The following is a 14,501-nucleotide window of genomic DNA, read 5'->3' on the forward strand; positions in this document are numbered from 1 at the left end:
TAGGCAACATGACAAGTACCTTTGTACCAACCTCCAGATCCCTTTCTCGAGCCAGAGGGTCATACCAAGTCTTCTGCTTTTCCCTGGCTTCTGCCAAATGATTCTGAGCCAAACCGGTCATCTTCTGCAAACGTTCCCTCATCTGTAAAACATAGGAAACAACCCCGGTGGGCTCTTTTTCAGGACTCCCTTCCCACAGCTCCCGGAGCAGAGCCAATGGGCCTCTGACATCACGGCCATACAACAGCTCGAAAGGAGAAAAACCTGTGGAAGCCTGAGGGACTTCCCGATAAGCGAATAGAAGATAGGGCAACCATTGATCCCAGTCTTGACCAGTCTCACTGACAAACTTCCTTAACATCTGCTTCAAAGTCTGGTTAAATCGCTCAGTCAACCCATCCGTTTGGGGATGATAAGGAGTAGTACGCAGACTCTTAATTCCTAAGAGCTGGTAAACCTGCTTCAACAAGGTAGACATGAAATTAGTGCCCTGATCGGTTAGAATTTCTGCAGGAAATCCGACCCTGGAAAATAACTGGACCAAAGAAGTAGCTACAGGTTTCGCCTTCACAGATCTTAATGGGAATACCTCTGGGTATCTGGTGGAGTAGTCCGTTATCACCAGCATGAAACGGTTCCCTGAGCGACTCCTCTCCACAGGTCCAACGACATCCATCCCAAGCCTCTCGAATGGAGTGCCAATAATAGGGAGTGGTTGTAGTGGTGCTTTTGACGGACGTCTGAGGGAAACCTTCTGACAAACAGGACAGCTTTTACAGAATTGGGCCACATCTACTTTCAAACCGGGCCAGAAAAACCACTTCTTGATTCTTGCAGCAGTCTTGTTTTTCCCCAGGTGGCCAGCCCAAGGAATCGAGTGACTCAGATGTAACACCATATCTCGAACACACTGTGGAACCACAAGTTGTTTCTGGACTCCAATCTCCCGATAGAGTATCCCCTTCATTACTACATATCTGGCCGTAGTGTCATCTAGAGGCTTCTCTCTTACCTCTGCAGTTCTAGCAAAGCACTCTGTGAGACTATCATCTTCCTGCTGCATCTGAATGATATTGGTGGGCATCTGGAAGTTCACAGGTAAGTCACATGCTAAATCTTCACTCTCCGAATGAGCGGCATATTTTACCTTTTCTTGTCTTTTTTCTCTTCTAGTCTTTCTCGTCTTCGACACCCCGGATTCAATATCTGCATTGAAGAAAGGTAAAGTACTTAGTGGGTGTTCAATCCCCTCCAACTGGTTCGCCTTTGCTCTGGTCACCACCACGTTACACTGTGAAGCCGGTTGCAACAACTCCAGCAGCACTGGTATATCTCGACCCAGAATCACAGGAAAAGACAAGTTATCAGCAACCCCCACTTTCATCAGGTAAGTCTGTTCCTCTATCTTGACATACACATTGGCGGTTGGTAACAATCTCTCATCTCCATGTACACAGAAAATAGGCAATTTGTTGACTGTACTGATCAAAGAGGGTGATATGAACTTTCTTCTTACCAGAGTCTGATCACTACCGGTGTCAATCAAAGCAGTCAATTTCTCACCATTTATCTCCACATTTGTAGTTCTCAAAGAGCTTGGGGATTTGATTACATTCCTCCTTGGCACAAAACATAGCTGTGTAAGCTGAGCTGAGATCTTCGGACAATTTGGTTTAGTGTGCCCTTCTTGTCCACACAGATAACATATGGGAGGTCGTTTAGGAGCAAAATTCAATTTGGATGAAGTAGGATTCCTCATATAGGGCTTACCAGACCCCTCCACCTTCCTTTGCTGAAAGTGAGGCATGTCGAGAGAACGACGGTCATTGACTGGTTTCCAAGCCCACGGCTTACTCTTTCCTCTGGCCGCAACAAACACATCCGCCAAAGACGCTGCTTCAGCTGCGGTTTTAGGGTCTCTCTCGCGAATCCACACCTGGAGTTCAGGGGACAACATTCTAAGATATTGCTCCAAAATGATGATTTCACTCACCTCTTCCACTTGTTTACTCTTAGGCTGGATCCACTTTCCAAAGAGTTCTTTGAGCCGGTTATAAAGCTCTATGGGACTCTCTGATGGATCTACTGATAAGGAACGGAACTTTTGTCGATAAGTTTCAGCATTGACATCATATTTCCTTAATATAGCGTCTTTCACTTTATCATAGTCAGTAGACTCGTTCACATCCATATGGACATAAGCTGCTCTTGCTTTACCAGTCAGCAAAGGGATTAAATGCCAAACCCAGTCACTTTTAGTCCACCTACAAGCAACTGCAATCCTTTCAAAAGTAACAAGGAAGTGTTCTACTTCATCAGTATCACTCAGTTTCTCCAATCGAGGTATCTGAGATAATGGTGGGCCCATATTGTTCCCAGCCTGATTAAAACTCTGCTGATGAACTGAAACCCCTAAGTTTCCATCAGAATCTATATGATCCCCATCAGGCCTTTCCAAAGACTCCTGGTCAACATCAGGCAAGGGAAGGTTGGAAGAGGTGCGTGCTTGGACCTCTATTTGCAAAAGGCCAAACTGGTGCTGGAGAGCCTTAAACCGTCGCTCCTGATCCATCTGCTCCTGCTGCCTTGCAGTCTCCCGGCCCTCTATCCGGGCCATATGGGCTCGAAGCAGATTTGCCAACCCAGTCACCGAAACGTCTCGGTCTCCCATTACCTCGCCTCCTTCAGCTCCTTCTACCATGTCCTGGTCCTCCTCACCTCTCTCTTCTTCGTGCTGCAAGGGAGGAGCCTTAGGCCCACCTTTCTTTAAGGTACGACTCATATCCTCTAGGGGAAAAAAAAAACAGCCTCGAGGGCCAGAAAAGAACAAAACACAGCTTTGTGTCCTTGTCTGCCTGAAAGATCCCACCGCTGCCACCATATGTGAGGGACCGAGAGGCCAAGAACAAGGAACACAAGCTTTGCGCAAAAAAAACGGGTCTTTATTTGAACCCGAGAAAAAAAGTACTCATAAATTCCTTACAACAAAAATAAAATAATCAAACAGAAAATGAGATCAGACAGCTAGACAAAAACCAACCAAACAAACCAAAACTGCCCCCCCAAATGAACAAAGCAACAGCTTTTAAAGAAAAGGAGGGGCCCATTACAAATTAGGAGGGGAACAATTTAACTTTACACATCACATATAAGCTTACATACATCAAAATCAAAATGAAACAAAGACATATTATAAATAAAGATAAGGAAAGCCAAATATAATCAAAATATCATTAATATACAACTAACTAAATCAACTAATAAATACATTGACATTCCTTCCTCCCCCGGCCAATTCCAGCAAAAGTATGTCCGGACCCAATAATACGGAATCAATGAGGCTTAGGTTCGGTTCCCGCCCGGACTCTAATCCTCATTGCACCAAGATGCGGCTGCAGCGGACCATGTCTGAAGTTCATCACGGTAAACTTAACTCAAAAATAGAAACAAATATAAGTGACATATACACAGTAACTAATTTGTGTGCACTCCAAATCAGTAACTATGCATATAAATTTGTGTTGTAAATGTAATCAAACCCGACAATAAAGAATGAATGAATATGATACGTTTCCTGTGGTTACTGTGAGCTATCATAATGAAACAAATGAAAATGAATAAACGTTTAACTAAAGCTTACTCTTAAATGTATGTCCTTCATGTAAATGCATGTGTGTGTGTGTTATTGATACATCCACATTACCGCTCTTGTGAGGCCACGATTCGGGCCGTCACAGAGGTTAAGAAAGGTTTCATGATCGGGGCGTTTGATACATCCCCCTTCACAACTCTTAGAATTAATCCCATAGTAATCGCTACCCGTAACTATTCTTGAAAAAAAGCGATTAATTATTGATCTCACCACCCCTCACAATGACAATACTCAAAGTTTTAAAGTATTATCTTATTCCTTCCGCCCCTTTTTCTCTATTTTATGTCTCTGTTGACGACGCAATTAAATTCATTAAGCAAGCAGGGAGAGGTGCTTGGGTAGCCATGGCAGATATCTCAGACGCCTTTAAAATCATCCCTTTACATCCATCACAGTGGCCTTTATTTGGTGTTAAATGGAGAAATTAATTGTATTTTTCTGTTAGGCTTACCTTCGGCTGTCGCAGCAGTCCAAAAATATTTAATTCACTGTCAGAAGCGTTGTGTTGGATTCTAATCAACTACTGCAAATTGCCTTTCGTGCTTCAATTTTTAGACGAATTCTTGCTAGTAGATTATCCACAACCACACTCGAAGCCAGATCGCTGTATCTCTGACGAAAAAACGATAGGTCCCCTCAAAGTCATTCAGTTTCTTGGCATCACTTTGGATTCCAATCTCATGCAAGCCTCACTTCCCATCGAAAAATGTAATCACATAAGAGAAGTCATGAGAAATGCTTGCGTCAACGTCTCTTTCTAAAAGAGATTTGCTTTCGTTGTAAGGCCACCTCAATTTTGCAATGCAAAATATTCCCCAGGGCTGGTCCTTCATAGCAAGGCTTTTTAACCTCTAAAAGTCCGTCAAGGGTCTTAAGGACATAGTTACCTTAGATGCAGGCTGCAGATCAGATCTCTGCTTCTGGTCTTTGCTCATCGACAGTTGGAATGGCATCTCTTTTTTCTATAATGACGACTTAAATTGTAAACAGATGCTGCGCCTTCCGCCGGTTTTGGGGGGTCTTTAATGGTTTGCTAGCACCTGGCCAAATGAGCTGCAACATGCACCAGATGAAATGTTGTCAACCGCTCTGTGGGAACTATATCCTATCATAATAGCTTGTATTTTATGGGGTAAACACTGGGCTAGGAAACAAATCCTTTTCTTTTGTGACAATGAGTAGACGGTTCATATAATTAACAAGGGTCGATCCTCAGTGCCATTCATAAATAGGTTCATCAGGCGCCTCACTTGGTCATCAGTCATCGGTAACTTCAAATTTCGGGCAGCTTTTTATTAAAGAAAAGAATTAACCAAGTAATAACTCACAATAAATTGTCTCGATCCGTAAACAAAGACGAAAAAGATAGATCACTACAGAAGTCTTACGACTTAAACAGCTGAGGCTCCGAAAGCAGGCTAGCTATGGCTGCATACGGCAGAAACACCAGCATTCAAAAGTCACGCTCCACTACAAATAGTGATCAGAAATAACACAGCACTAATAACCCCTAGTGTTAAGGTGAAGGCCGTGCAGCTACCACCGGCCCACTTCCTGGCATACCCAGCTCCTGCAGAATACAGAAATAAAAGATAAACAATCCACTTAAACAAAGACAGAAAACAACAACTATTTATGACAAAAGAATACACATTCCAGACGATATGGTCACGTCACGAAATCACACAATCTGTCACAAAAACTTTTAATGACAAGACTATTTGGCTGCGATCAATCCCTGCAAGAATTCATTAAACAGCGAGGATCATGCAGCTAAAGGACTAATTAAGACAAGCACATAAACAAAAACAAAATTATGAAATAACAGAAACAAAAACCCTTTAAGGCCCAGTAGAGCCCAAGACAGATCGCCAGAGCAACAGACGAGCTGGGATCCCAAGTAAGTTTGGTTTCCCCCAAAGCAGCAGACGTGGCTCGAAAAGCAAGGGTTACTGACAGCAAGTTGTAAATAAAGCTGCTCAACCTGGCTTTAACGAGAGCAAATACATTTTCTAAACAAATATTTATTAATCATCCAATTAAAACAATTGCAGATTAAAAAGAAACGATAGCTAATGAACTCTGATTGAATATCGGCACACACACGCACACACACGCGTAATCACAGGCACAAAGTCATACGATGGATCTGTTAGTGAGTCAACAAACAGATGGCACTCCGACACGAGTACTAAGAGATGCCACACCGATGGAAGCCCGAAGGCACGCCACACTAAAATGCATTGCAGATCATTCAAATAAATAAACTTCCAGTAAAGTTACATTGCAACATTAAGACTTACAATGTGGATGTGTGGATGTCACCAAAGAGCAGCCTTGATGGCCGAGTGTCACTCTAAACAAATACAAATAAAGAAAAAATGCAACATCACCTAATACTAAAATCAAAACAACCAGCTGCACATCTGAAACGCATACCTCCGCGGTCTCTTGGGATGAAGACAAGGGGCGGGCTTTCGACAATGACGCATCCCAGCAGGCATTAACACAGAGTCTATATGCGCTAAGGGCGGTACCCCATTGGCTATATACATAATGAGGATGACGTGGCAATGAGTCACTCACTTCACAACACATATCTGTTATTCCAGTTTATAATTCATGTGTCAGTGCTTTTATTGTTCATTGTTTTGAATCGAAAAAAATGCAGCCTTCTAGCATAAAAAATATGATTGCCGGCATCCAGTTCCACCTGCGCTGCCTGGATCCATCTCAGCATCAGCCTATTAGGAAATTCATCGATTCGTTTTCTGCTAAATGGTCTTAAAAGAGAAAAACCCCAAGCCAATGATAAGTTTCCCCTTTCTCTCTCTCACTGATCTAATTACTTCCTGCTCAGCTACTGTTCGGACACTCACGCTTACTGCTCCGCGCTTTGCTCTATCGCTTTGACATTTTATCCCCTATTTCTTCTTTTATTTTATTTCCTTTTATCACCTAATTTTAACTTTAGCAAATCAGCACAGTGCTCATACGACAAAGTTTGGATTACTACAAAAACTGAGAATTCTTTTACCCGACCAGCTTACATTCCGGGAAAGGAAAACACAACTGCCCAAAGGATAAGAGAAAATGCCTCTTCTGGAATCTACTTGCTGCACAAACTGCCACAGACTTTTACAAAGGATTGCAGTTCTTGAAACAAAGTTACTTACGAGACCACCAAACCAGACGGAGCACACAACGGAGCTTCGTCATGGACACCCTCAGCATACCGGTGAGTCCCATAAAACTAGTGCTCCTCGACAGGTAGAGAAACAAGCCGATCGACTTACTAATCGATGGCACAAACAGGGAGCGAGACCCAAAGGCACTCGAGACATCAGACTGTCACGAGCATCACATATTACTGCAGTAGCATCCTCTACCCCAGATACAGCTCTGACAAGGATTGCAAACACTAGTCTCCTACCACCGCCTATACATCTTCAGAACAGATTTGAAGTGCTAATGAATGTAAATGAGGAATCCACAAACGTGATGAATGTGATCGAACACAGACTGAATGGGCCAGTAGCTAACACTGATGCTAACTGGCGCTCAAGGTTGAGCAGACACCGGCACTCCGCTCAGAGAGCAGCAGAGCCCAGGACTCTGATAGTGGGGGACTCCATAATCAGAAACATTAGCGGCAGGGATACAACTACGTGCTGCCTTCCACAAGCAACAACTTCTGATGTTAACAGGGAACTTCAGAATATTCTGATGAAACATAAGACTGCAAATCAACTCATCATTCATGTGGGGAAGAATGATATTCATAAAGAGCAGTCAGAACTCCTTAAGAAGGATTTCAATGAACTTTTTGAAACACTTGAAAGACTGAAAGTTCAAACATTCATCAGTGGACCTCTCCCAGCAAGAGAAACAAACAGGTTTTCACGGTTACTTGGGCTAAATACGTGGCCGCAAAAAACCTGCAATATAAAAGGAGTGAACTTCATTGACAATTTCAATCTTTTCTGGAGTCAGAGACAACTCTTTCATCGGGATGGGCATCACCCAAATAAACTTGGTTCAATAGTGTTAAAGGATAATATTTACTTCTCCCTCAATCATCCTTCTGCAGTTTGTGCCAATCCACTCAATCTGAACGGCACACACACATCTGGACACAGTATGAATGACCATGGGACTTCACTTCAGCAGCAAAATGGACATGATAACACCACTCCGCCACAACAACCCCTGCTCACGGACACAATCTCAGCTGAGCCCTGCCCACAGAGCTCATCACAGACAGACATATCAGAACTGCTTGAAGATTCAGCACCCAAGGACGACTTCCTGGAAAAAAACCAGGGAAGCCAGGACAGCATATCACAACCTCCGATAACAGCAGAGCAACGGGACCTTTCACCAGACACCTTTTCCCTCTCACCAGCCTCGCCCCTTCTGTGCTTCTCACAGAAAATGGAAGAACTGGTGTATGCTGGAACCAGACTATCCCACTCTTCTGCTGCAAGCCCCCAGATAACAACCAAAAAAAGACAGGCTCCATTACCACCGACTTCGAAGCCTGCAGCAAAGCTTGCGGGCCCAGCTCGCCCTACCGCTCCTTTGAGAATTCTTCGGCCTCTGCCACAACGCCAGGCCCCACACCTTCCTTCATCTGCTCGAGGTGAACCGAAAACAACTGATACCAGCTCTCAGTGATGTGTGTCGGGTCCCCGTTTTGATAACAGTAACTTTCTCAAATGTTTACAGAACAAGCGGGAACCCAGTGTGCCTGCATCTTCCTCTATTGCTGTTCTATTACAAGATAGAAAGTCTAAGGCCTTCAATAGCCGTACTGCAAACCTAACTAATCTGGTGCCTATTACACGTCGAACTAATATTGCTGTGGGGATAAGTAAGACTGTTAAGTTAGCACTCCTTAACATCCGCTCACTTAAAAATAAATCACTTCTAGTCAACGACTTAATAACCACAAACAATCTGGATTTTATGCTTCTGAATGAAACCTGGCTAGAAGACAGCTGCAGTGCAACAATCCTAAATGAAGCAGCCCCCCCTAACTTTACTTTTATGAGTGTTTGCAGAGCTGTTAAGAGAGGTGGGGGTCTAGCTGCTCTTTTTAAAGATATCTATCAATGTAAGCAAAAATCATTTGGTAATTATTTGTCTTTCGAATATCTGGGTATTGTGTTAAAAGGTGCTCCACGCATTTTACTTATCATTATTTACAGGCCTCCAAAATACTCTCCAGCCTTTGCTGAGGACTTTACAGAACTGTTATCGACAATTACCTCAGAGTTTAACTGTTTTGCCATTGCTGGAGATTTTAACATCCACATAGATAATGCAGAAACCAATATGGCAAAAGAAATCAATACTGTTTTAAAAACTTTTGATCTTACTCAGCATGTACATGCACCCACACACAATCGTGGGCACACTCTAGATTTACTTATCAGTAAGGGTCTAAACATTTCATCGATTGTTATCAAGGATTTAGCACTGTCTGATCATTTCTGTATTTTCTTTGATATATTGATCTCTCCTGCCACTGAAGCTAGGTCTGTGTCTGTCAAGAAGAGATGCTTAAATGAGAACACTAGTGTACTATTTATGAAGGCTATATCCTCAACACCAAGCATATCTGCAGACTCTGTTGATTTTCTCCTTGATTCCTTTAACTCAAAAGTTAAAACTGTAATTGATGATATTGCTCCTGTGAAAGTCAGGAAGAAGAGTGGCAGACAAAAAGCACCTTGGAGAAACTCAACAGCAGTGCAAAATATGAAAAGACAATGCAGAAAAGCAGAACGCATATGGCGGAAGACAAAACCATAGTCCATTATAACATCTACAAAGACAGCCTACATGCTTTTAATATGGAACTAGGCAAAGCTAGACAGACTTTCTTCTCAAATATTATAAACAGTAATTTAAACAACACACGCACTCTTTTTGCTACTGTAGAGAGACTGACAAACCCGCCAAACCAGATTCCCAGTGAAATGCTCTCAGACAACAAGTGCAGTGAGTTTGCTTCTTTCTTCTGTGAGAAAATCAATAATATCAGAAAGGTGATCAGCACATCCTTGAGTTGCCCTGGGGTTAGACAGATAATCAAACCACCTGAGAAAGTTGTTACTATGTCTGACTTCAAAGAAATTGATGGCACAATTTTGGAAGAAACCGTACAACACCTTAAAACATCAACCTGTTCTCTTGACACACTTCCCACATCATTTTTCAAAAGTGTGTTAAACAGCTTAGAAGCAGATCTTCTAGAAGTGGTAAATGCCTCACTTCTCTCTGGGAGTTTTCCAAACTCCCTGAAAACTGCAGTTGTAAAGCCCCTCCTGAAAAAGAACAATCTGGATAAGACCATATTAAGCAGCTATAGACCGATCTCAAATCTTCCTTTCATAGGCAAGATCATTGAAAAAGTTGTCTTCAATCAGCTGAATAAATTCTTATGCGCGAATGGATACTTTGACAATTTTCAATCTGGTTTCCGACCACATCACAGCACAGAGACAGTGCTCATAAAGATAATAAACGATATTCGCTTAAATACTGATTCAGAAAAATTATCAGTGCTGATACTACTCGACCTCAGTGCTGCATTTGACACTGTCGATCATAACATACTTCTTGACAGGCTGGAAAACTGGGTGGGGCTTTCTGGGATAGTCCTAAAATGGTTCAGGTCATACTTAGATGGGAGAGGTTATTATGTGAGTATAGGAGATCATAAGTCTGAGTGGACATCCATGACATGCGGAGTCCCTCAAGGCTCAATTCTTGCGCCAATCCTGTTCAACCTGTATATGCTCCCAATGAGCCAAATAATGAGAAAGAACAAAATTGCTTACCACAGCTATGCAGACGACACACAGATCTACTTAGCTCTATCGCCTAACGATTACAGCCCCATTGACTCCCTGTGCCAATGCATCGATGAAGTCAACAATTGGATGTGTCAAAACTTTCTTCAATTAAACAAAGACAAAACTGAAGCAATTGCATTTGGAAACAAAGATGAAGTTCTCAAGGTGAACGCATACCTTCACTCTAGGGGTCAAACAATTAAAAATCAAGTCAGGAATCTTGGTGTGACACTAGAGTCAGACCTTAGTTTCCGTAGTCATGTCAAAGCAATAACCAAATCAGCATACTACCATCTGAAAAATATTGCAAGAATTAGATGCTTTGTTTCCAGACAAGACTTAGAGAAACTTGTTCATGCTTTCATCACCAGCAGGGTGGATTACTGTAACGGACTCCTCACTGGCCTTCCCAAAAAGACCATTAGACAGTTGCAGCTCATACAGAACGCTGCCGCCAGGATTCTGAGCAGAACTAGAAAATATGAACATATCACACCAGTCCTCAGGTCTTTACACTGGCTCCCAGTTAAATTTAGGATTGATTTTAAAGTATTATTACTGGTATATAAATCATTCAATGGCCTAGGACCTCAATACATTGCAGATATGCTCAATGAATATAAACCCAACAGATCACTCAGATCACTAGGATCATATCAGCTAGAAATACCAAGGGTTCACTCAAAGCATGGCGAATCTGCTTTTAGCTATTATGCCAGCCGCAGCTGGAACCAGCTTCCAGAGGAGATCAGATGTGCTCCTACAATAGTCACTTTCAAATCCAGACTCAAAACGCATCTGTTTAGCTATGCATTTAATGAATGAGCACTGTGCCAATGTTCGTCCGACTGTCTGTACTGTACTGTATTTTACTTTTATAAACTGTTTTAATTACTCTTATTTATTTTTATTATTTTTATTTCTTCTATGTAAAGCACTTCGAATTGCCACTGTGTATGAAATGTGCTATATAAATAAAATTGCCTTGCCTTGCCTTGCCTATTGCTGGAATATTTTGCTAGGTGGCGAGTTTATTACTAAAGATTCTTATAATCCATCACATGACCGTTGACAGTTCTAGATTTATCAAACTATGCTCACCACTTCACCTCACTTCAAACATTCAAAATCGGATAGAAATCAAGAAGGAACTGTCGTATTCATCTCTGAAAGTTACACTGCATTTTGTCCTTTGTCTTCCATGTTGGCCTACCTGAAAAAATGTTCACACGGTGGTCCGAAAGACCCATTATTTGCCACAGAGGAAGATAAGCCTGTGTCCAGGGGCTGGTTTGCCACCCTCCTTCGTCTGCTTTGCCAATATTGTGGGCTCCCTCCTGACCGTTATACTGCACATTCGCTGCGCATCGCTGCCGCATCAGCACCGGCTTCTTCCGCCACTGTTTCCACTTTGAAGGCCATGGGACGATGCCGCTTACGCACGCTACCTTCGACCAGATGCTCGAGCCATCCTCGAGGCTCAAAAAGCTATGAATGCAGCTCTATGATTTGTGGCTTGAAAATAAATATGTACAGCTTCACCTATATCGGACCTCTTTAATAATAAAATGTATACCAGTTTTATAATTATTGCTACACGGAGATGCAGATGCTTCATATATCCATATGAATAGAGTTGAAGATCAAGCGATTGTCTGGGAAGGTAACAAGATTCAAGATATGGAAGGAAGGAGGTGGGAACCGGAAGACAGTTAAAATAAAGATTTAATTTAAATAATAACAGCCGGTGGCCCCTCACGGCCGATCGCCGACGAACAAAACATAAATACAAATACAAACGTAAAACATGTTCGGGCCCGGTCCTCTCTCTTCGACGGTCCGGTCCTCGTTATCTTATATGCTCCCAATCTCCTGATTCGAGCCCTGTGTGCGCACAGCTGGCGCTCATTCACAATTACTCACCGGTCTCGAACCACGGTCTTGCCCCGCCTACTCCACTACATACCCCCATCACCCCTCACAGGGCGGGGGTACCCCCGAGACTGTGCATGCTCCCTCTCTCGGGGGGGGGGGGTGTGGGGTATGCAGCGATGAGACAACGGAGACGGGAGCCCTCGGAGCGACCGGAAAGAAAGAGGGGAGAGAGGAAAAAAAAATTATAGTCCGGTTCCCCGACATGCTGCCTCTCGGTCCTCAACCAGCAGGAGAACTCTCCTTCACGGTGCCTTGGCGGTGGCCCTGGTGCTTCGGTGGACGGCTCGACTGTCCGCCCCCTGGCGGCCGGCGGTGGCTCCTCCTTTATCTGGGAGTCGGGGCGGGTTCCCAGTCCCCTGCTCCTCCCCCTTGGGGGGATGACGCAGACTCCGGCCTCTGGCAGGCGGTGGCCGCACTCGGCACTCACGCCCCCTGCTCCTCCCCCTCGGGGGACGGACGCAGGCTCCGGCCTCTGGCGGACAGCGGCAACTCCCCCGCTTCCGCTTGGACGAAAGCCACCCGACCTCGACCCAGGGGCGCGGCAGCAAAGGTCACCGTTCCACCGAAGCTTTGACGGTAGCCACACTGTCGACTTCCGTCTCCCCAGAGCCTCCGCTTCGGGCAGCGTGGACGAAGGGCGTCCGCAAGGGCACTCGGCGCCGAGGACTCTCCGACAGCATGTCTCTCCTTCCTCCCGGCTTTCGGCACCAGTGTAACAAAGTTTGTAAGGAAGACAGTTAAAATAAAGATTTAATATAAATAATAACAGCCGGCGAACAAAACATAAATACAAATATAAATACAAACGTAAAACATGTTCGGGCCCGGTCCCTCAAGGCTATGGGTGTCTCCGGAATGGTGCTACAATGGTTCAGGTCTTACCTTTCAGGTAGGTCCCAACATCCCGATACAGGGGTGCCTCAGGGTTCATTGCTTGGGCCGTTGCTCTTTTCTGTATAAATGACACCCCTTGGCTCTGTCATTCGGAAACATGGCTTTCCTACCACTGCTATGCGGATGATACACAAATCAATCTGTCATATACGCCTGACAATCCGACTGTTTCAGCACGCATTTCAGCATGCCTGAGTGACATTTCGCTCTCGATGAAGGACCATCACCTGCAGCTGGATCTTGCAAAAACCGAACTGCTTGTATCCTGTCCGACCCTAAACTCCATCACATCTTCTCCATTAAACTGGGCTCATCAACCATCACATCTTTCAGAACGGCCAGAAACCTGGGTGGGTGATTGCGTGTTTACCCTGGCGACGCTGATGAGGGAATGGGCGCCTCGCCACGAAATGTAAATTTTAGAAAAGTCTTTATGTAAATAACCCCTTGCTGTCTGCGTCTGGGTCCTGTCTTGCAACCGAGAATTCTGCTTAACTATTGGATAGTGATCTTTCATATGAGAGCCATGTTGCCAACACCTGTAAAATGCATTTTCCATTTTAAGAATATATCTAAACTACGTCATATGCTGTCACTGTCAGATAGAGAGAAGTTCATTCATACATTCATGACATCAAGACTAGATTACGGTAATGCAGTGTTAGATGGCTGTCCTGCTGGTTTATTACATAAACTCCAACTGGTGAGCTCGAGATCTTAGCCCGGTTCTGTCAATATTGCACTGGTCACCTATAATGCATCAAATTAACTTTAAGATCTTGCATATTACCTATAAAAAGCCCTACATGGTTTAGCTCCTCTGTACTTGAGTGAACTCATCTTGTATTACAGTCCTTCACGTGCATTACGCTCTCAGGCATTCTGTCAGTTGGTAATACCTAGAATTTCAAAATCATGTGCAGGTGGCAGATCCTTTTCTTATCTAGCGCCTAAACTTTGGAATATTCTTCCCTGCACTGTCCGGGAGGCAGACACACTCTGTCAGTTTAAATCTAGACTAAAGACGGATCTTTTTAATCTTCAATACTTTACCCTTCGATAATATAAATCCTCTGAGGGTTTAGGCTGCATTATTTAAATCAACCGGAACCAGGAATATTTCCAACAACAAATTATGAACTTGTTGCATCAAAGAG

This window comes from Triplophysa dalaica, chromosome 21 (assembly GCF_015846415.1).
Source record: "Triplophysa dalaica isolate WHDGS20190420 chromosome 21, ASM1584641v1, whole genome shotgun sequence".
Taxonomy (NCBI): domain Eukaryota; kingdom Metazoa; phylum Chordata; class Actinopteri; order Cypriniformes; family Nemacheilidae; genus Triplophysa; species Triplophysa dalaica.